Source organism: Eubalaena glacialis, chromosome 1 (genome assembly GCF_028564815.1).
Source record: "Eubalaena glacialis isolate mEubGla1 chromosome 1, mEubGla1.1.hap2.+ XY, whole genome shotgun sequence".
Lineage (NCBI taxonomy): Eukaryota > Metazoa > Chordata > Mammalia > Artiodactyla > Balaenidae > Eubalaena > Eubalaena glacialis.
The window spans coordinates 37,556,739-37,577,847 of record NC_083716.1 but is presented as its reverse complement, the minus strand read 5'-3'; the positions used below and the strand labels follow the sequence as shown (position 1 = coordinate 37,577,847).

The 21,109-nt window shown below is 40.5% G+C and overlaps 1 long non-coding RNA gene across 2 annotated transcripts in view; it reads left to right on the top strand.

Annotated features, from left to right (window-relative positions):
• LOC133078737 (uncharacterized) overlaps window positions 1–21,109 on the top strand; it is a 40,398-nt gene that overhangs the window by 3,992 nt on the left and 15,297 nt on the right. For both annotated transcript variants that reach the window (XR_009697926.1, XR_009697942.1), the window contains exon 2: window positions 5,914–6,062. This is a non-coding gene — a long non-coding RNA (uncharacterized LOC133078737). The remainder of the gene's footprint in view (window positions 1–5,913; window positions 6,063–21,109) is intronic.

Below are 21,109 nucleotides of genomic sequence, written 5' to 3'. Positions count from 1 at the left end.
CTGCTACTTTACCAAATTCATTGATTAGCTCTAGTAGTTTTCTGGTAGCATCTTTAGAATTCTCATGTCATCTACAAACAGTGACAGCTTTACTTCTTCTTTTCTGATTTGGATTCCTTTTATTTTTTTTTCTTCTCTGATTGCTGTGGCGAAAACTTCCAAAACTATGTCGAATAATACCAGTGAGAGTGAAGAAGACAACAACCTTGTCTTGTTCCTGATCTTAGAGGAAATGGTTTCAGTTTTTCACCATTGAGAATGATGTTGGCTGTGGGTTTGTCATAGATGGCCTTTATTATGTTGATGTAAGTTCCCTCTATGCCTATTTTCTGGAGGGTTCTTATCATAAATGGATGTTGAATTTTGTCAAAAGCTTATTCTGCATCTATTGAGATGATCATATGGTTTTTCTCCTTCAGTTTGTTAATATGGTTTATCACATTGATTGATTTGTGTATATTGAAGAATCCTTGCATTCCTGGGATAAATCCCACTTGATCATGGTGTATGATCCTTTTAATGTGCTGTTGGATTCTGTTTGCTAGTATTTTGTCGAGGATTTTTGCATCTATGTTCATCAGTGATATTGGCCTATAGTTTTCTTTCTTTGTGACATCTTTTTCTGGTTTTGGTATCAGGGTGATGGGGGCCTGGTAGAATGAGTTTGGGAGTGTTCTTCCCTCTGCTATATTTTGGAAGAGTTTGAGAAGGATAGGTGTTAGCTCTTCTCTAAATGTTTGATAGAATTCACATGTGAAGCCATCTGGTCCTGGGATTTTGTTTGTTGGAAGATTTTTAATCACAGTCTCAATTTCAGTGCTTGTGATTGGTCTGTTTATATTTTCTATTTCTTCCTGGTTCAGTCTCGAATGGTTGTGCTTGTCTAAGAATCTGTCCATTTCTTCCAGGTTGTCCATTTTATTGGCATATAATTGCTTGTAGTAATCAATCATGATCCTTTGTATTTCTGCAGTGTCAGTCGTTACTTCTCCTTTTTCATTTCTAATTCTATTGATCTGAGTCTTTTCCCTTTTTTTCTTGATGACTCTGGCTAAAGGTTTATCAATTTTGTTTATCTTTTCAAAGAACCAGCTTTTAGTTTTATTGATCTTTGCTATTGTTTCCTTCATTTCTTTTTCATTTATTTCTGCTCTGATCTTTATGATTTCTTTCCTTCTGCTAACTTTGGGGTTTTTTGTTCTTCTTTCTCTAATTGCTTTAGGTGTAGGTTAGGTTGTTTATTTGAGATGTTTGTTGTTTCTTGAGGTAGGATTGTATTGCTATAAATTTCCCTCTTAGAACTGCTTTTGCTGCATCCCATGGGTTTTGGGTCGTCGTGTTTTCATTGTCATTTGTTTTTAGGTATTTTTTGATTTCCTCTTTGATTTCTTCAGTGATCTCTTGGTTATTAAGTAGTGTATTGTTTAGCCTCCATGTGTTTGAATTTTTTACAGATTTTTTTCCTGTAATTGATATCTAGTCTCATAGCATTGTGGTTGGAAAAGATACTTGATATGATTTCACTTTTCTTAAATTTACCAAGGCTTGATTTGTGACCCAAGATCTGATCTATCCTGGAGAATGTTCCATGAGCACTTGAGAAGAAAGTGTTTTCTGTTGTTTTTGGATGGAATGTCCTATAAATATCAATTAAGTCCATCTTGTTTAATGTATCATTTAAAGCTTGTGTTTCCTTATTTATTTTCATTTTGGATGATCTGTCCATTGGTGAAAGTGGGGTGTTAAAGTCCCCTACTATGATTGTGTTACCGTCGATTTCCCCTTTTATGGCTGTTAGCATTTGCCTTATGTATTGAGGTTCTCCTATCTTGGGTGCATAAATACTTACAATTGTTATATCTTCTTCTTGGATTGACCCTTTGATCATTATGTAGTGTCCTTCTTTGTCCCTTGTAATAGTCTTTATTTTAAAGTCTATTTTTTCTGATATGAGAATTGCTACTGAAGCTTCCTTTTGATTTCCATTTACATGCAATATCTTTTTACATCCCCTCACTTTCAGTCTGTATGTGTCCGTAGGTCTGAAGTGCATCTCTTGTAGACAGCAAATATACGAGTCTTGGTTTTGTATCCATTCAGCCAGTCTATGTCTTTTGGTTGGAACATTTAATCCATTTACATTTAAGGTAGTTATGGATATTTATGTTCCTATTACCATTTTCTTAATTGTTTTGGGTTTGTTATTGTAGTCCTTTTCTTTCTGTTGTGTTTCCTGCCTAGAGAAGTTCCTTTAGCATTTGTTGTAAAGCTGGTTTGGTGGTGCTGAATTCTCTTAGCTTTTGCTTGTCTGTAAAGGTTTTAATTTCTCCGTCGAATCTGAATGAGATCCTTCCTGGGTAGAGTAATCTTGGTTGTAGGTTTTTCCCTTTCATCATTTAAATATGTCCTGCCACTCGCTTCTGGCTTGCAGAGTTTCTGCTGAAAGATCAGCTGTTAACCTTATCAGGATTCCCTTGAATGTTATTTGTTGCTTTTCCCTTGCTGCTTTTAATATTTTTTCTTTGTATTTAATTTTTGATAGTTTGTGTGTTTCTCCTTGGATTTATCCTGTATGGGACTCCACACTTCCTGGACTTGATTGACTCTTTCCTTTCCCATATTAGGGAAGTTTTCAACTATAATCTCTTCAAATATTTTCTCAGTCCCTTTCGTTTTCTCTTCTTCTTCTGGGACCCCTATAATTCGAATGTTGGTGCGTTTAATGTTGTCCCAGAGGTCTCTGAGACTGTCCTCAATTCTTTTCATTCTTTTTTCTTTATTCTGCTCTGCGGTAGTTATTTCCTCTATTTTATCTTCCAGGTCACTTATCTGTTCTTCTGCCTCAGTTATACTGCTTGATTCCTTCTAGAGAACTTTTAATTTCATTTATTGTGTTGTTCATCCTTGTTTGTTTGCTCTTTAGTTCTTCTACGTCCTTGTTAAACGTTTCTTGTATTTTCTCCATTCTATTTCCAAGATTTTGGATCATCTTTACTATCATTACTCTGAATTCTTTTTCAGGTAGGCTGCCTATTTCCTCTTCATTTGTTAGGTCTGTTGGGTTTTTACCTTGCTCCTTCATCTGCTGTGTGTTTCTGTGTCTTCTCATTTCGCTTAACTTACTGTGTTTGGGGTCTCCTTTTCGCAGGTTGCAGGTTCGTATTTCCCGTTGTTTTTGGTGTCTGCCCCCAGTAGCTAAGGTTGGTTCAGTGGGTTGTGTAGGCTTTCTGGTGGAGGGGACTGGTGCCTGTGGTCTAGTGGATGAGGCTGGATCTTGTCTTTCTTGTGAGCAGGACCATGTCCTGTGGTGTGTTTTGGGGTGTCTGTGACCTTATTATGATTTTAGGCAGCCTCTCTGCTAATGGGTGTGATTGTGTTCCTGTCTTGCTAGTTGTTTGGCATAGAGTGTCCAGCACTGTACCTTGCTGGTCGTTGAGTGGAGCTGGGTCTTACTGTTGAGATGGAGATCTCTGGGAGAGCTTTTGCCGTTTGATACTATGTGGAGCTGGGAGGTTTCTGTTGGACCAATGTCCTGAACTCGGCTCTCCCACCTCAGAGGCACAGGCCTGACACCTGGCTGGAGCACAAAGACCCTGTCAGCCACACGGCTCAGAAGAAAAGGGAGAAAAAAATTAATTATTTAATTAATTTAATTAAATTAAAAGTTATTAAAATAAAAAATTAAAAAATTGTTAAAAATAAAAAATTAAAAAGTAATTAAGAAAAAGGAAAAAAAAGAAAGAAAGAAACAAAGAAGAGAGCAACCAAACCAAAAAACAAATCCACCAATGATAACAAGCGCTAAAAACTATACTAAAAGAACAACAACAACAACAAAAAACGGACAGATAGAACCCTAGGACAAATGGTAGAAGCAAGGCTATACAGACAAAATCACACTAAGAGGCATACACATACACACTCACAAAAAAGAGAAAAATGAAAAATATATCTATATATATAAAAAAAAGAAGAGAGCAACCAAATCAATAAACAAATCTACCAATGATAATAAACTTTAAATACCAAACTAAGATAAACATAATATCAGAAACAAATTAGATGCAGAAAGCAAACCCCAAGTCTACAGTTGCTCCCAAGGTCCACTGCCTCAATTGTGGGATGATTCGTTGTCTATTCAGGTATTCCAGAGATGCAGGGTACATCAAGTTGATTGTGGAGACTTAATCCGCTGCTCCTGAGGCTGCTGGGAGAAATTTCCCTTTCTCTTCTTCGTTCGCACAGCTCCTGGGGTTCAACTTTGGATTTGGACCCACCTCTGCGTGTAGGTCACCTGAGGTCATCTGTTCTTTGCTCAGACAGGACGGGGTTAAAGGAGCAGCTGATTCAGGGGCTCTGGCTCACACAGGCCGGGGAGAGGGAGGGGTACGGAATGTGGGGCGAGCCTGCGGCGGCAGAGGCCAGCATGACATTACACCAGCCTGTGGCGCGCCATGTGTTCTCCCGGGGAAATTGTCCCTGGATCACGGGACGTTGGCAGTGGTGGGCTGCACAGGCTCCCGGGAGGGGAGGTGTGGAGAGTGACCTGTGCTTGCACACAGGCTTCTTGGTGGCGGCAGCAGCAGCCTTAGCGTCTCATGCCCGTCTCTGGGGTCCACGCTGATAGCCGCGGCTGGTGCCCATCTCTGGAGCTTGTTTAGGCAGTGCTCTGAATCCCCTCTCCTCGTGCACCCCAAAACAATGGTCTCTTGCCTCTTAGGCAGGTCCAGACTTTTTCCCAGACTCACTCCCGTCTAGCTGTGGCTCACTAGCCCCCTTCAGGCTGTGTTCATGCAGCCAACCCCAGTCCTCTCCCTGAGGTCTGACCTCCGAAGCCCAAGCCTCAGCTCCCAGCCCCCGCCCATCCCGGCGGGTGAGCAGACAAGCCTCTCGGGCTGGTGAGTGCTGGTGGGCACCGATCCTCTGTGCGGAAATCTCTCCGCTTTGCCCTCCGCACCCCTGTTGCTGCGCTCTCCTCCGTGGCTCCGAAGCTTCCCCCCCTGCCACCCCCTGTCCCCGCCAGTGAAGAGGCTTCCTAGTGTGTGGAAACTTTTCCTCCTTCACAGCTCCCTCCCAGAGGGGCAGATCCCATCCCTATGCTTTTGTCTCTGTTTTTTCTTTTTTCTTTTGCCCTACTGTGGTCCATGGGGAGTTTCTTGCCTTTTGGGAGGTCTGAGTTCTTCTGCCAGCGTTCAGTCGGTGTTCTGTAGGAGTTGTTCCACATGTAGATGTATTTCTGACGTATTTGTGGGGAGGAAGGTGGTCTCCACGTCTAACTCCTCTGCCATCTTGAAGGTCTCTCTTCCAACCAGTTATTTTTTAAAGTTTTGAAGAAGAGAAAGAAAACCTCACAGGCTTTCCTCCATCTAAGTCACCAGTTATAGGGACTCTAGCAAAGCACAGAGCAATTCTTTTGTTTATGTCATTAAATGCCTTGTGCGTGTGTTTGTTTGTTCAGATTTAGCTCGGCTGATTCTATCTCTGGCAGAATGATTTTCATCTTTTGAGAAGTGAGTAACTGTGGATTGTTGATGATGCTGCTGATAGAGAAGGTCACTCCCATCTGCTTCCCCCTTTGGGGCTCCCCCATCTCAAGGCTGTTGAACAAGCTGGTGCCATGGGGTGGGCAGTGTGGAGGTGAAGTAGGGGAAGACGGAATGAGGAATCTCCTTTCTCTAAGGCTGGAGGTTTGGAGGAGCTGGGAAGGGGAGGAGAAACCCCTTTGCTTGCCTTGGAATCCAACCAGGGAGGAAGGGGGAAATGCAGCATTTCTCCTAAACAGTGCTATCCAATAGAATTTTCTGCAATGGTGGAAATGTTCTATATTGGCACAGTCCAAAACGACTATGAAATGTGGCTATTTCCATTTAAATTTTAATTAAAATTCAGGTTTTTTGTGTGTTTGTTTCTTAGTGCGAGTCTGTTGCGGTAATCACATTTCAAGTGCTCTACATCGACGTGCAGCTCGTAGCTGCCATACTGGACAGCATATAAAACATCCCCTTCATCACAGGAAGTTCTATTGGACAGTGGTGGCTAGAGGCCAGGATTTTGGTGAGGAGGTGAGCCCAGATATTTCAGCTTTTCCTAATTCTACTCAGAATCTCATCTGTCCTAAGGGAAGTGGAGGAATTGATCATTAAACCTAAGCCATTGAGTCCTTGTGAGAGTCAAAATGGGATAATCCATAGAATGTGCTGGATGCCATGCCCTGCACATAGTAAATGTGCAAGAAGTCTTAACCAGTATTCATATTAATAATAATTTTACATGTTTAAAGGTTGGGGGAACATGGTACTACAGTTGGATCATTATTAAATAACCTTTTGCTAATGTGGTCAGCTACTCTGGTACCTCAACTACCATTTATGGCTGTGCTCCAACCTCCTCCCCTAGCTTCTTCCTCCCCTCTCTGAGTTGGACACTACCTGTACTGTTCTGGCCTAGAGACACAGCATACCTAGTCAAATCCCTACCATTTGTAACCAATAAATAACAAGTGTGTGAACTAAAATCATACTGTGCCATGGTTCAGGGGAATCAGTTTTCAGATGAGATTCTCAGAAGCATAACACCTTAGGGTACATCCATTATAGAAGGAATTGTTTGTTCCTGTTATTTGGTCAAACAAGGATGTGTGGACTCAGCAGAGAGAAACGAGAACATTGGTTCCAGATAAGTAATATTTGGGGTGTCCACGTCAGACTGGAAGCTACCAGGAGGTTGGGGGTAGGGGATGGTAATGTGAAGCTTTTGCCTAAATAGAATTTGAAAGTTTATTTCCATGGCTAATAGAGATTCTAAGGATAACTACAAACAGCATAAAAAAGATGCAAGTATATTATGCTGTCAGTTATACAAATGAGGGCAACACATAGAATGGGAAATTGTGATTCTCCCCAGGACACCAAGAAACAGACTTCTGAATAACCTTTTCCCAAATTCCTGTTCTTCTGACTTCTTTAATAAGATCACATCCTATGGGCACCTTTCAGATTCCACTTTCTTTATTGTCTTCCTTGGTTCCTTTTTGATCACATCACTTCTTTTCTTATGAAGGTTTTCTTAGAATTTAGCCCCTATTTCTCTGCTTTCCCTTCTTTGCCCAAATCCCGATCTCCCTCTTGTCATGACTGTGGCTAACACCTGCCTGTCAGAAGCAGTGCATTTCCAATTCTGACCTCTCTCTGAACTCCATTTATCACCAGACCCCCAGTGGATATTGTCACTTAAATCCTCCCCACCCCATCACTTCCAATGTTAACCTATCAGGAACTTGCTAGCTGGGTGACCTTGGATAAGTTACATAACAACTCAAAACTTCAGCTTCTTCACTTATGAAACAAGCAAAATAACAACACCTTCCTTCCAGGGCTACTGTGAAGGTTAAATGAGACATATATGTGTGAAGTGCCTAGCACAGTAGCTAATGCATAGTAAGTACTTAATCAGTGTTAGCAGAATGATTCACAATAGCCAAGATATGGAAACGACCTACGTGTCTGTTGACCGAAGAATGGATAAAGAAGATGTGATCTATATATATACATATATATATACACAATGGAATATTATTCAGTCATAAAACAAGAAGATCTTGCCATTTGCGACAACATGGATGAACCTGGAGGACATAATGCTATGTGAATAAGCCAGACACAGAAAGACAAATACTGTATGATCTCACTTATATGTGGAATCTAAAACATTTAAATTCACAGAAGCAGAGAATAGAACAGTGGTTGCCAGGGCCTGGGTGTTGTGGGAAATGGGGTCAAAGGGTATAAACTTTTACTTATAAGATGCATAAATGCTGGGGATCTAATGTACAGCATGGTGACTATAGTTAATAATACTGTATTGTGTACTGAAATTTGCAAAGGGAGTAGATCTTAAGTGTTCTCATCACACACACAAAAAGAAGGTGACTATATCAGGTGATGGGTGTTTCAATTAGCTTGGTTGTGGGAATCATTTCACAATGTATACCTATATCAAATCATCATGCTGTACACTTTAAGTATATTGAATTTTTATTTGTCACTTATGCCTCAATAAAGTTGAGGGGAAAATTAAAAATAAAATAAATGTTAGCTGAAAATACAGCAAATACAAATACTCTTCCCTTGACCCCATAGAATATAAGCTATTTGATGGCAGAAAACGTCTCAGTCTCATTTACTGTTCCCCCAATGCTGACAGAGTAGGAACTTCAATAAATCTTTGTGGAATGAGTGAATGTTAGTTACGCATCACCTTTGTTGTCACCTCTGTGATTCTTCCTCTTATAGATTCATTCGCTTAGTATTTATGACATTTATTCTGAGCTAAGTCAGCAACCGTGGGCAGGACCAAGATAGCCCCACACTATGACTTTCTTCCTAGTTCAGGGCTGCTGTGCAGTTTGAGAGTTCTCTGACCCAGCTAGGACTCCTGAGAACACATCGGGGATAAGAAAGTTTACATGGAGAATGGGAAAGAGAGAGAAACTGCTGGTTTTGTCACCCAACCAGATGTGGCGTATGACCCAAAAAACGATGAGAAAGTCCCCATGGTCTGCCCCACAGACTTTGTGACCTGACCTTTCTTGCTCCCATAGGATCAGCACAAAGGTCCTACTGATTTTAATAACATTGAGCTTTGTTTCCCAGTTAATTTCTTCAAAATCTTTCAAATGACTGCTCAAACTTTTATGTCATTTTTTCCTGAATTATGCATTTGGGTTTAGCGTTTGGTTTCTCCAAATAAATTTAAATAAAATTATCTAATTTTCATCATGTTAAGAGATGATGTACACCTCTTTCCCTTCTCTAAACAGCTGTTGGGAGAGCTGTGAGGAATTTAATGACTTCCTATAATGTCCCAGGCTCTGTGTATAGATTTCCTTTGAGTCTCACAGGACCTATTTTCCAGTTGAGGGAAAGTGGCTTAGAGTGGTTAAATAAATTGCCCAATATTATGCAACTAGAAAACTGTGCTGGTATATGAAATCAGGTCTGTCTACTCTGGGATAGATTGATTGCAAGAACAGCTGGGGTTCTCCATCCCTGTTTCCATATCCTTTGCAATGTGAATTAGCTCTGCCCATCGGGAAGTGGGGCCTGTTTCCCCACCCCTTGAATCAGTGGGGAAGAGGAACAGTGGTGGGCCAGTGCTGAGTCTAGATATTAGGGGGCCATGCCACCACTGGCTCTCTCTCAGTACCCTGCATCACCATGAGAATGAGCCTGAGCTAGCCTGCTGGGAGATGAGCAAACACATGGGGCCAAGCTCAGTCAGCTCAGTCACCCCAGCCAAGGCCCCAGACACCAGGAGAGCCAGACCAACATTAGCAGAGCTGGCTGCTACCCCCATGGCAGGCTTCAGGGGCATGAGTGAGCCCACCTAGACCAGCTCAGATCAGCAGAACTGCCCAGCCTACATGCTCACGCACAAAAATAAAGGTTTCCTGTTGCAGCCACTGCAGGGTTGTTGTGGTTTGTCATGCAGCGTTATTTAGCCAAGAGATGACTACTATAAATTCAGTGTCTGCAGATCTTGTATTTACTTTAGAAGAGTATAAGAGAAAAGTTTTTGCAAACACATCTATCAGAAGTCTTTTTTCCCCAGTTTTTATTGTGCTAGTATGTTCTTTTCAATGACTCAAGGGGGAAAAAAAAAGTGTGAGCGATATATTAGAAGCGAAAATAAATTATTTGTGTTTAATGGGCCAACTTAATGAGCGACTGAATTGCAAACTGAACTACAGTGCATGTCTCTCCATCTCTATCATCAGACAAATCCAACGCAAACAAATCAACCAGTATTTTTGAGTGTCTAGCCTGTGCGCGGTACAATAGTATTTAAGACAGCATTCCTGTCTTCAAGGAATTTACAATCTAGTTGAAGTAACCATGCAAATGAGAGAAGTTGAATAACAATAAAAGATTTCAAAAACACCGTCACCACAATCTAACATTTCAAAAAGAAAAGGTGCATGATCATTTTGATAAAGGAAGTCAACACCTGCTAGAATTCAGAGGAGAAGCTAAATGCTTGGGACAGATGCTGCTTAAGGTAAAGGCTGACTTTACAGGTGAGCCTGGAACTCCTTGGAGCATGTCAACAAGCAGATAAGAAGGCTCTCATGGTAGGTGAAACTGCAGGTAACAATATTAGCAGTGGGAAAGTGCAAGGTGTATTTGGCAGTGAGTAAATAAGTCATTTTGATGAGAACAGGGAAAATCAATAGGACAAAGTGACTGATTAGATAGGGAGTGAAAGAGACACGAGAAGCATGTGTGTCTCCAGCCGGGAGGATGGTGATCATTAACAGAGAGAGGAGTTAAGAGGTAGCAGTTGGTGAACTATTCAATATATGACACGTGGAGCTTGAGATGGGAGTGAAATCCCCAGCAGACTGTTGGAAATTTAGGTCAGGGGCCAAGGGAAAAGGTCAAAGTTAGAGATAAGGCTCGAAAGTCTTCAGAGCAAGAGAGCTGAGATGAAACCAGAGCAGAACGACACGGCCTGGACCTCGGGGAATGCTCGCAATGTCTAGTGGGGGAGATAGGATAGATGCACAGCTGACTGCTAAGCGGGATGGAGCGAGTGCCTCATGAGTCACATAAGCGTCATAACCATTCAGAGGCAGGAGAGAGGTGTACACCAGCAGAGCGGAAACATTCTCTTTCAAGAGAAGAATGAGTGATAATGAGCAGGACCTGCTCACAGCAGGACCAGACGGCTTCTGTAAGTCATTGGAAGGGATGCCTTGTTCCAGCTAGACAGCTCACCTGCTAACATCAGAAACACAGGGAAGGCTGATTAGACTTTATTTGCAAAAAAACAACCAGCCAGCTTTGTTTGGGGCTGATTTACCCTTTTTGACTCTCTGTGTTGATCTTCTTAATGGATTAATTAGCAAGTTTCTGCTTCACCTTTATTCATTTTTGATAAATTCAGAAAGTGCAACTTGAAGCAAGTATTTGATGAGGATAAAGCCAATCCAAATAAATAAGGCATCGAGGTAAAAGAACAATGGCCAAATGCCCCTTTAGTTTCTGTGCTAAAGTATATCTTAATAGTTACACAAATTAACACGTACTGGGTACTATTGTATCAGTCTTTTTCAGCAGAGACACATTTATACATTCATATGAACTAGTTCTCGTGATTATAGTCGATGACACGATAGCATCATTAAGCGAAGAAAATACAATTCATCCCAACCACTGGAAGAACCACTCAAAGAGTTTCTAGCAATATAAATAATAGCCATTGGTTCTATTTTATTTCAGTAGAGTGTGAAGAGTGGAAAAACACAAAGTGAAAAAAAAGGCTACCTTGGTTTTTATACATTTATAAAAAGGAGCCATAAGTCTGCCAGCAAACGGCTTGCAAGTTGCTTTAAGTGTTTCCAACCAATCTGAAGGTTAGTTGAAAGCAGTGTATCTTGTAAGCAGACACATCAACATTAACCTTCTGGTCTATATCTGCTCTAAGTGCTCTGTTCCAGAAACACTACATGTAGGAACCGGTATGTTAATAGGCTTTCCAAACGGCTCAGCACCCTAAAATTTAAGAATCATGACCTAGGTATCCTAGGGAGACCCAAGGATAGTTGGGAAGGCGCCCCAGTGGACAGGACCCAGACTTCCCCTTTTCCTTTTCTCCTTCTTTAAGCAGAGCAGCTCTCCTCTATGATTTTATTGTGTTGGGCTTCCAATCCATTCCATTCATCAAGCCAGAAATCTAAGAGTCGTCCCTTACCTCCCACATCAATCCGTCTGCAAGTCCTGTCAATGAACTCATCAAAATCTAGCTCAAAATCTGCCTCACTTTTTTCCATCTGCATTGCCAGCACCCTTAATCCCGCTTGCCGCCTTCTCTTGCCTACTCCCGTCATAGCAGCCTAACCCCTCTACTTGTTTTTGCTCTAAGCCTCTGCCATGAGAACACCAAGAATTTTTTTCTCAAAACTTAAATTAGATCACATTGCCTCACAGCTTATAACTTTTCTATGGCTCCCAAAGCACCAATCTGGGCTCCTCTGACCATGGCCCATAAGTGTGTCATGCCCCTGCCTATCGCTGCATCATCTTGTGCCACATTCCCCATGTCTGTTTTTTTTCTTAGCATCAAGCCAAGGACGTAGAGTCTTTACATCTGTTCTTCCTCCTGCCTGGAAAGCTCTTCATCTTTTTTTTTTTTTTTTTTTTTAATTGCAAAGACCTCAACTTAAATATCACCTCCCCAGTGGTCTTCTAAGACCATTCTACTTAAACTCAATCTCTCTCCTCCATTATTCTCCATCTTAGCACTTTCTTTCTCCTTCATAATTTTTATCTCAACTTGAGGTTTTTGTTGCTGTTTGCTTTCATTTTGTTTGGCCCTAAACTAAATGCTCAATGAGAATAGGAACCATGCCCATCGTGTTCACCATTGTGCCTCTGGTACCTAGCATGGTGCTTGGCATATATCAGGAACTCAGTTATTGAATGAATGAATGGTTAAAAGGATTCGAAGTTTTCAAGGTGTGGAGTCCCTGAGATAGACAAGTTAGACATTTTGGTTGGGGTGAGAGTGTGCATTTAGAAATTAAATTCCATTCCAGAGTTATACTGGTGACCGGTGATCTGAAATTCTCAAGCCCATGCTCTTCCAGCCTAGTGGAGCTAGATCACATTATTGTTGGGAAACTTCTATGAAGCTAAAAGGTTGTTTTGCCCCTTATGAAGAGAGATGTATTCCTGTTTATCTGTAAGTACAAATTTATCACAATAAGAAATAAGAATTTGAGCTGTTTGGGGGAGAATGCCAATTGATTATACAGCATGCATTATTAATACTTATTATGGTTATATTAAAACTCATATGAATCTCATGTAATCTCATTTTGAAAGTATAGGCTTTTGGCCAAGAACATTATGACTATCTAGTTTGGCATTAGCATCATCTGGAGAGGGTCTAAGGCAGGATTATTGAAGTAGATTTGACTGCTTGCTAACAGCGCACTGTATTTCCCATCACTGATGGAGGGGGACGTGGAAGAGGAGGGGGTGGTATCATGCTGGGAGGGGTGGAATGGATGAGGATGATGAGAACTAGCTCTAAGCTCCCTTCCAACTGCTTCTGATTCTTCAATTCCAGCTGAGCCAATTCAGCCTAACTAAACCGTTACTGAGGGCCTTCTGAGTGCCAGGAACTGAGCTGGGAGCATGACCGTGAACAATTTAGACACCCACTCTGCCCTAACAGAATCTGGAGACGGTCAGTGAGAGGTGAACACGACCTGGTAAAACCAGATGGTGACATCAGTCAGCACTTGGCTGTCCTCTTGGAATGTCAGTTTGGCACAAGAATTAGCCACGTGTAGTGAACAATCAAAAAAAAGCACTTTCTTAAATGGTATAAAATATTTCTAGCCCCCATATAAAAAAAATGACCACTGGACATGTTTGAAATGGCCCCAGAATTTGAAGTCCCAACTGGTTTCACTTAAATGTTCCTTCATCCCCTCATTTGTTTGCGCTCTTTAGCAATACCTACATGTTTATTGTATTTCCTGTGTGATATTGAGCCATTTTTTTCTTAATTTAATAGTAAAATCCATATGTACTTCTCTTATTAGATTTATGAAATAATGGAATGTCTGACTTACCCAGAATTTCTTGATATTTAAGCCTGCAGCTGTTTTCCAATACCCTGTTGTGTTCATAGTTACTTACTCAAATTTGATAGAACCATCATGGTGCTGATTTGTAACTCATGGCAGCCAGAGCATCTTTTATTTTCTCATTAGCCCCTCTGCAATAATCATCATTTTCCACATTAGGTACTACATTCATTGTTAGTATAGATCATACTCTTCTGAATTGTCTCAACACCAACATTGCCAAGTAGCTGGCTCATTTTGCACCTACCTTTTATTTAAGTTGACAATAGTTGTCTCACTGGTTGTAAGACATTTCCTCCACTTTTTTCAGCTATTTTATGACTTAGAGGAAAAAATACAGATTATGTGATGATGTTGGGCAAGTCATTAACTTCTCTGGGCCTGTTATTTAATCTGTAGAATTAGAGGATTTAATTAGGTTAGAGGTTAAGCTACTGGACAATGAGGCAAATTTAGCTCTCAGATGAGCTTGGAATGGCCTTCACGGCATTGAGATAATTCATTGGCAGCTCTCTAAAATTGGGAGATTTCCCATGAAACTCCAGATTTCTGGCTTCTCTTTGAAAGATCAACATCTGAATTTCCTTGACGAATCTGGCCCCAGAGACTCCTTGCCTCCATCTCACATCCTTCTCACATTCACTAGTGACAGGTGAGGAAGACACAGCTAGCCCCTCGCATTTCTCTTCTGATAGCACCTGAAGATGGTTACACCGCATGCCCTGTTCCTCCTGAAAGCTAACAGGAGACTTAGAAAGACCAGACTCAGAAAGGGAAGCTCTCTTAATGGCCTAGAAAATTCCTTGAGGAAAGAGAAAAACAGCGACCTCACCTATACCGTAGCCTTTGGCCACTGTTCATGTTGTGGTCTTGCATTGCTCAATAGTTATCACGGTTTGGGTTAATACATTTGTTTAAAAAAATTTGGGGGGAGGGGTGGGGTGGAGGACAAGGTGATTTATCTTGACTCTTTGCCCTTCCTGGTTCTGTGAATCCACCTTCCTTAAAACAGTTCTTTCTGTTTGGTAACTTTAGGAGAAGGTGTGTGTGTGTTGAGGGGAGCAGGTCTTGTTTTGGGTTTAAAAAAAAAAAAAGAGAGAAGAAAATTCTAGCCTGAGCTTATTGGGAGAGAGTGGTCTTTAAATTAGACACCTGCTCTTCACTTAATTGCAGACCCCAACTGGCCCATTTTATTTATTTATCTGTCTGGCCCCTCTAGGCATCTGAGTTTCCACTAGGTAATCTCTAAATCCCCTTCCATCTTAACAAACCTAAACGTTTTAAAGATATCCTTTCAAAGGGGCCGAGCCTCTGCAGGCAGGTATATCCCTCCCTCCCTCTCCTGACAGAATATCACCAGTCTAAACACAAAGATACAACCCTTGTCTGGGTTCCATTAAATCCCCAGAAAAATCCCTAGCACATAGAAGGCACTTAGTAAATATTTGTGGAATGAAGTATTCAGGGTTAGCAATTACCTTTGGAAAGGATCTATGGTGATTAATAGAGCAAATTAGTGTTTAAGAGAGCCCAATCACCTTAATGGCAATATCATTATATTTTATGTTACCCAGTAGAGAGGGATAGCCAGCCTAAAATGCTTTGGTTTAAATATTTTGTTGTTTTTTAAACTCCCTATTAACATGTCCTGGGTATAAATACAGTCAGGCTTTTAGATTTCAATTTTATTTCTACAGAAGGATAGGTATATATTCCAGGCATTTCTTCACTACTCAGTAAGCCTGAGTCTTAAAGGAATAAGGATATGCCTCCTTAACTAAGATAGGCTTAAAAAAAAGCACTTCATGAAAATCAGGTTTCTGAACGGAGCCAGGGCGGGGATAGGTGGCAGAACGCTGCCCCCTTGTGTTTAGTATTAGAACTTACAACCTAAGTGCCCACACAGATACGGAGAACAAACTAGTGGTTACCAGAGAGCAGAGGGAAGGGGGAGGGGCAAGATAGGGGTAGAAGATTGATACAAACTTCAATGTACAAAATAAATAAGCAACAAGGATATATTGTACAGCACAGGGAAATATAGCCATTATTTTGTAATAATTTTAAGTGGAGTATAATCTATAAAAATACTGAATCACTATGTTGATCACCTGAAACTAATATTGTAAATCAGCTATACTTCAATTAAGTTAATTAATGAATTAAAAGTTCAATCTGGAAAGCTAAAAGAAAAGAATGCTGCAGCATTTGGAAAAGTACACATAAATAATCTTCTCAGAGGAAGAGAGTGAGAAAACTGCCTCATTTGACTTCAGTATAAACTAACAATCCTAACAAACCAGCCGGCAGCGCTGGATGGAGAGCAAAGATTTTAGACATTTAAAATTACTTAAAAAACCCACCAACAAATACATATTGAACATCTAGATGGAAGTCATTGGAATGGAGGTGGTGTATAAGGTCATGGAGCTCCAAGGAAGAATTCCACACCCCTAAATGTGGATGGTTCTTTGAACATCTAGATGGAAGTCATTGGAATGGAGGTGGTGTATAAGATCATGGAGTTCCAAGGAAGAATTCCACACCCCTAAATTTGGATGGTTCTTTGCAGGGTTTAATTGCTCCTACTTCTCTGCAAGACAGGGAGCTTTGTGCCGACGACCACCCTTCCTTCAAAGCCTTACCATCCTAAACCCCATGCCTCAAGACTGTCAAAGAGTTGATACCACTTTGCCTTGTCTGTTATTGAGAACTAGTCGAATATTGATAACAATACCTCACATTTTATGGAATATATACCTTTGCCATGGACTGTTCTGTGTGTTTTACATACATTCAGTCATTCACTCTGCATAATGACCCAGCGAGGGGAATATTAGTATTGTCTCATTTTACAAGTGAGTAACCAAGCCACGGAAAGATTACTCTGTTACGAGGTACCCGCTGGTAAGCTGGCGAGGCTGACTACTCGCTCTGTCATGCTGTCTCTCGATGACAATAGCTAGCCGGAGGGCCTCCAAAAATTGTTCTGCAGGTTGTTCATTGTGCAAGGTTGCTGCCCAAGGGAGCTTGGGAACAGTAATCCAATCCCCACTCAGCTTGCCAAACTGTAGGCCTGCAGGGCTGCATCTGCCCAGAGAGGTCTTTGCCTAATTAGCACAAAGGTGCTGGGAGCCAAGTACTGAATTGAATGCTTTGTATGATCTCATTTCATCCATTTGTCCCCAAGCCTCTGCCCATTCTGTTTTCAAGACCCCAGTGCTTCCTACACATGCAAAGAACTCTGTATTGCTTATGTTTTAAGAACTTTAGGGCACATGAATCATTTGTAGACCTACCTGTGAACACCACTTACTTGCTTTGATTTTTTGTCTGTCAAAAGATGCTCCAGGTGTTAACTGCTTGGGCAGCTTTAATTAAGCAACTAGGTCAACTAGGGGAGAATGCATAACTTTGAAATAAGCTGTTAATAATTTAAAACATAAACTATTTTAAACCTATATTTTCTGCACCTTTAGTAGCAATATTTGTATCCAGTAATTTACTCATTTTGCATACAACAAACGCTTCTTTTTTTGTTTGGTTGGTTGGGTTTTTTTGTTTTTTGTTTTTTTTGACCACCAGGCACTATTTGGTAATGAGAATTCAATAAACAATAAAATTATTGTTACCCTAAATAAACTCCTAGTCAAATAAAGGAGAAATATAGGAAATGGAACTCATTATTACTTATTTATCATTATATATTTAAGGGTTATTATATGTCAAATTCTCTTGGGCACTAAAGGTACAAAGAAGCTCTGAACTATTATCACCAGACAGGACAAATGCTTCTCATACTAAAATATATTTCAGTCAAGTCAAAGTTACCTCACCTAACTAAACTAAACAAACTAGGAGTATCCAGTGCAGAGATCACTTACTTAAAAGTGCTGTAATTTCCTCACAGAATCTTCTCGGACCACTCTCTCTGATGATAGTCTCAGGAAGATACTCAAAATGGAATTGCTTTTTAAACTGTGAAAATTCTTGAGAAGCCCTGAGCTTAATGACACTGACTACCTTAAAGAGAATAACATTTTTATGCATAATATAAACACTGATGTGTATGAATCTTTAAGTCCTCAAAATTAGTAACAATTAGCATAGTGCTTCCCAGATTACAGTGCATTTTCACAGTCATTTTTCATTTGATACTCATAAAACCCCACAAGGAAGGTTTTAATTTACTTTCATCTCTTTCTAGAGGATTAAGCAAGACCAGTGAGATTTGTCCATGGTCCTTTAGGTAATAGACGGAGCCAGGTCTATAAATCAAACCGAGTATCATGTAGATTTCACAATGACATTACAAAATCCCCTATAGTATTTTGTTATTCCAGTCTTGACTGGGGTATTATTATTTACTGCCAGCTTAATAACAAGATTCAAGCTAAAATAATTCAGTATGAAATAGATACTTTAAAAACACATCTGAAAAGTCATCTCTACTTACCCAGAAGCCACTGTTGCTTATAACAGCATGTAATGGCCAGATCCACGACATATTGTATGCTGTAGTGTCAAAGCATCCATAATGGCTGATTCATTAGGACTCATTTGGCTTTGCAGTGAAAGCAGTTCTTGATATAATTTTACAGTGTAATTTAGTTAATTTCACTAACTATTATTGGGACAGACCAGGAAATTCCCAAGAAAGTAATGCCATCTAGAGGTAAAATCAGGCAGATGACATATACCTGCAACAAATTGCAAATAAAATATATAGAATAGTTTATTTAACCATAAAAAGGAATGAAATATTAATACGTGCCACATCATGGATGAATCTTGAAAATATTGTGCTAAGTCAAAGAATCCAGACACAAAAGATTATGTACTGTATGATTCCATTTATATGAAATATCCAGAATAGGTAAATCCATAGAGACAGAAAGCACATTAGTGTTTGCCAGGGGCTGAGGAAGTAACTGCTTTATGGGCAGGGGGCTTTCTTTTGGGGTGATGAAGATGTTTTGGAACTAGATAGTAGATGCATAAGGTTGTGAATATATTAAATGCCCCTGAATTGCTCTCTTTAAAATGGGCAAAGTCAATTGAAACACTTCTGGAAAGGATTCACCATTCTAGATGCCATTAAGTGAATTTTGCCTCATTTTAAAATGTTTTAAATAAAATAAATATATAGAATGTATTAATCTGTAATACCTTCATTTATACAAAATGAGTGTTAAACCATATGTGTCCTGTCATTTGTTGACTGAGGCAATGTTCTAGGCACAAAGAGAATACGAAGATGCATAACCCAGTTTCTATCCTTAAAAACTACAAGTTAGTGGTGAAGGGTTGTACGTTCATAAAACAGGACTAGATGGTGGAACGTGATAAGTGGCATAAGGGAGAGAAAAGATAACTACAGGCATACCTCAGAGATATCGTGGGTTTTGTTGGAGACCACGGCAATAAAGCAAGTCACATGAATTTTTTGGTTTTCCAGTGCATATAAAAGTTAATTTACAATATACTGAAGTCTTTTAAGTGTGCAATAGCATTATGTCTAAAAAATATATACATACTTTATTAACCAAAATTTATTTTTTTTATTTTTGGCTGCGTTGGGTCTTCGTTGCTGCGCGCGGGCTTTCTCTAGTTGGTAAGTGAGGGCTACTCTTCGTTGCGTTGTGCAGGCTTCTCATTGCGGTGGCCTCTCTTGTTGCAGAGCATGGGCTCTAGGCATGCGGGCTTCAGTAGTTGCGGCGCTTGGGCTCAGTAGTTGTGGCTTGCAGGCTCTAGAGCGCAGGCTCAGTAGTTGTGGCACACGGGCTTAGTTGCTCCACAGCATGTGGGATCTTCCCGGACCAGGGCTCGAACCCGTGTCCCCTGCATTGGCAGGCGGATTCTTAACCACCGCGCCACCAGGGAAGCCCTACATACTTTAATTTAAAAATACTTTATTGCTAAAAAATGTTAACCATCATCTAAGTCTTTAGCAAGTTGAAATCTTTTTGCTGGTGGAGGGTCCTGCCTCAGTGCTGAAGGCTGCTGACTGATCAGGGTGGTGGCTGAAGGCTGGGGTGGCTGCGGCAGTTTCTTAAAATAAGACAACAGTGAAGTTTGCCACATCAATTGACTCTTCTTTTCATGAACAATTTCTCTGTAGCATGCAGTGCTGTTTGATAGCATTTTACCCACAGTAGAACGTCTTTCCAAATTGAAGTTAATACTCTCAAACCCTGCCACTGCTTTGTCAACTACGTTTATGTACTATTCTAAATCCTTTGTTGTCATTTCAACAGTCTTCACAGCATCGTCACCAGGAGTAGATTCCATCTCAAGAAATCACTTTCTTTACTCATCCATGAGAAGCAACTCCTCATCTGCAAAAGTTTTATCGTGAGATTGCAGCAATTCAGTCACATCTTCAGGCTTCACTTCTGATTCTAGTTCTCTTGTTATTTCCACTACATCTGCAGTTACTTCCTCTGCTGGAGTCCTGAACCCCTCAAAGGCATCCATGAGGGCTGGAATCAACTTCTTCCAAATTCCTGTTAATGTTGATATCTTGACCTATTCCCATAAGAATGTCCTTAATGGCATCTAGAATGGTGAATTCTTTCCAGAAGGCTTTCAGTTGACTTTGCCCACGTGCATCAGAGGAATCACTATCTATGGCAGCTGTAGCCTTATGGAATGTGTTTCTTCAATAATAAGACAGTTGAAATGACTCCTTGATCCCTGGGCTGCAGAATGGATGTTGTGTTATCAGCCATTAAAACAATATTAATCTCATTGTATATCTCCATCAGAGCTCTTAGGTGACCTGGTGTTTTGTCAACGAGCAGTAATATTTTGAAAGGAATCTCTTTTTCTGAAGCAGTAGTTCTTAACAGTGGGCTTCAAATATTCAGTAAACTATGTTGTAAGCACACATGCTATCATCCAGGCTTGTTGTTTCATTCATAGAGCACAGGCAGCGTAGATTTAGCAGAGTTCTTAAGGGCTCCAGGATTTTGGAATGGTAGATGAGCATTGGCTTTAACTTATTGTGTGATGAACTGCATTAGCCCCTAACAGGATAGTCAGCCTGTCCTTTGAAGCTTTGAAGCGAGGCATTGGCTTCTCCTCTCTAGCTATGAAAGTCCTAGCTGACATCTTCTTGCAACAGAAGGCTGTTTTATCTACATTGAAAATCTGTTGTTTCGTGTAGTCATCTTCATTCATTATCATAGCTAGATCTTCTAGGTAACTTGCTGCAGCTTCTACATCAGCCCTTGCTGCTTCACCTTGCCTGTCCAACTTGTGGAGGCAGCTTTTCCCCTTAAGCCTCATGAACCAAAACCCCTGCTAGCTCCAAACTGTTACTTCTGCAGCTTCCTTACCTTTCTCAGCCTTTGTAGAATTGAAGAGAATTAGGGCCTTGCTCTGGATTAGGCTTTGGCCTACGGGAATGTTGTGGCTGGTTTGATCTTCTATCCAGACCACTAAAACTTT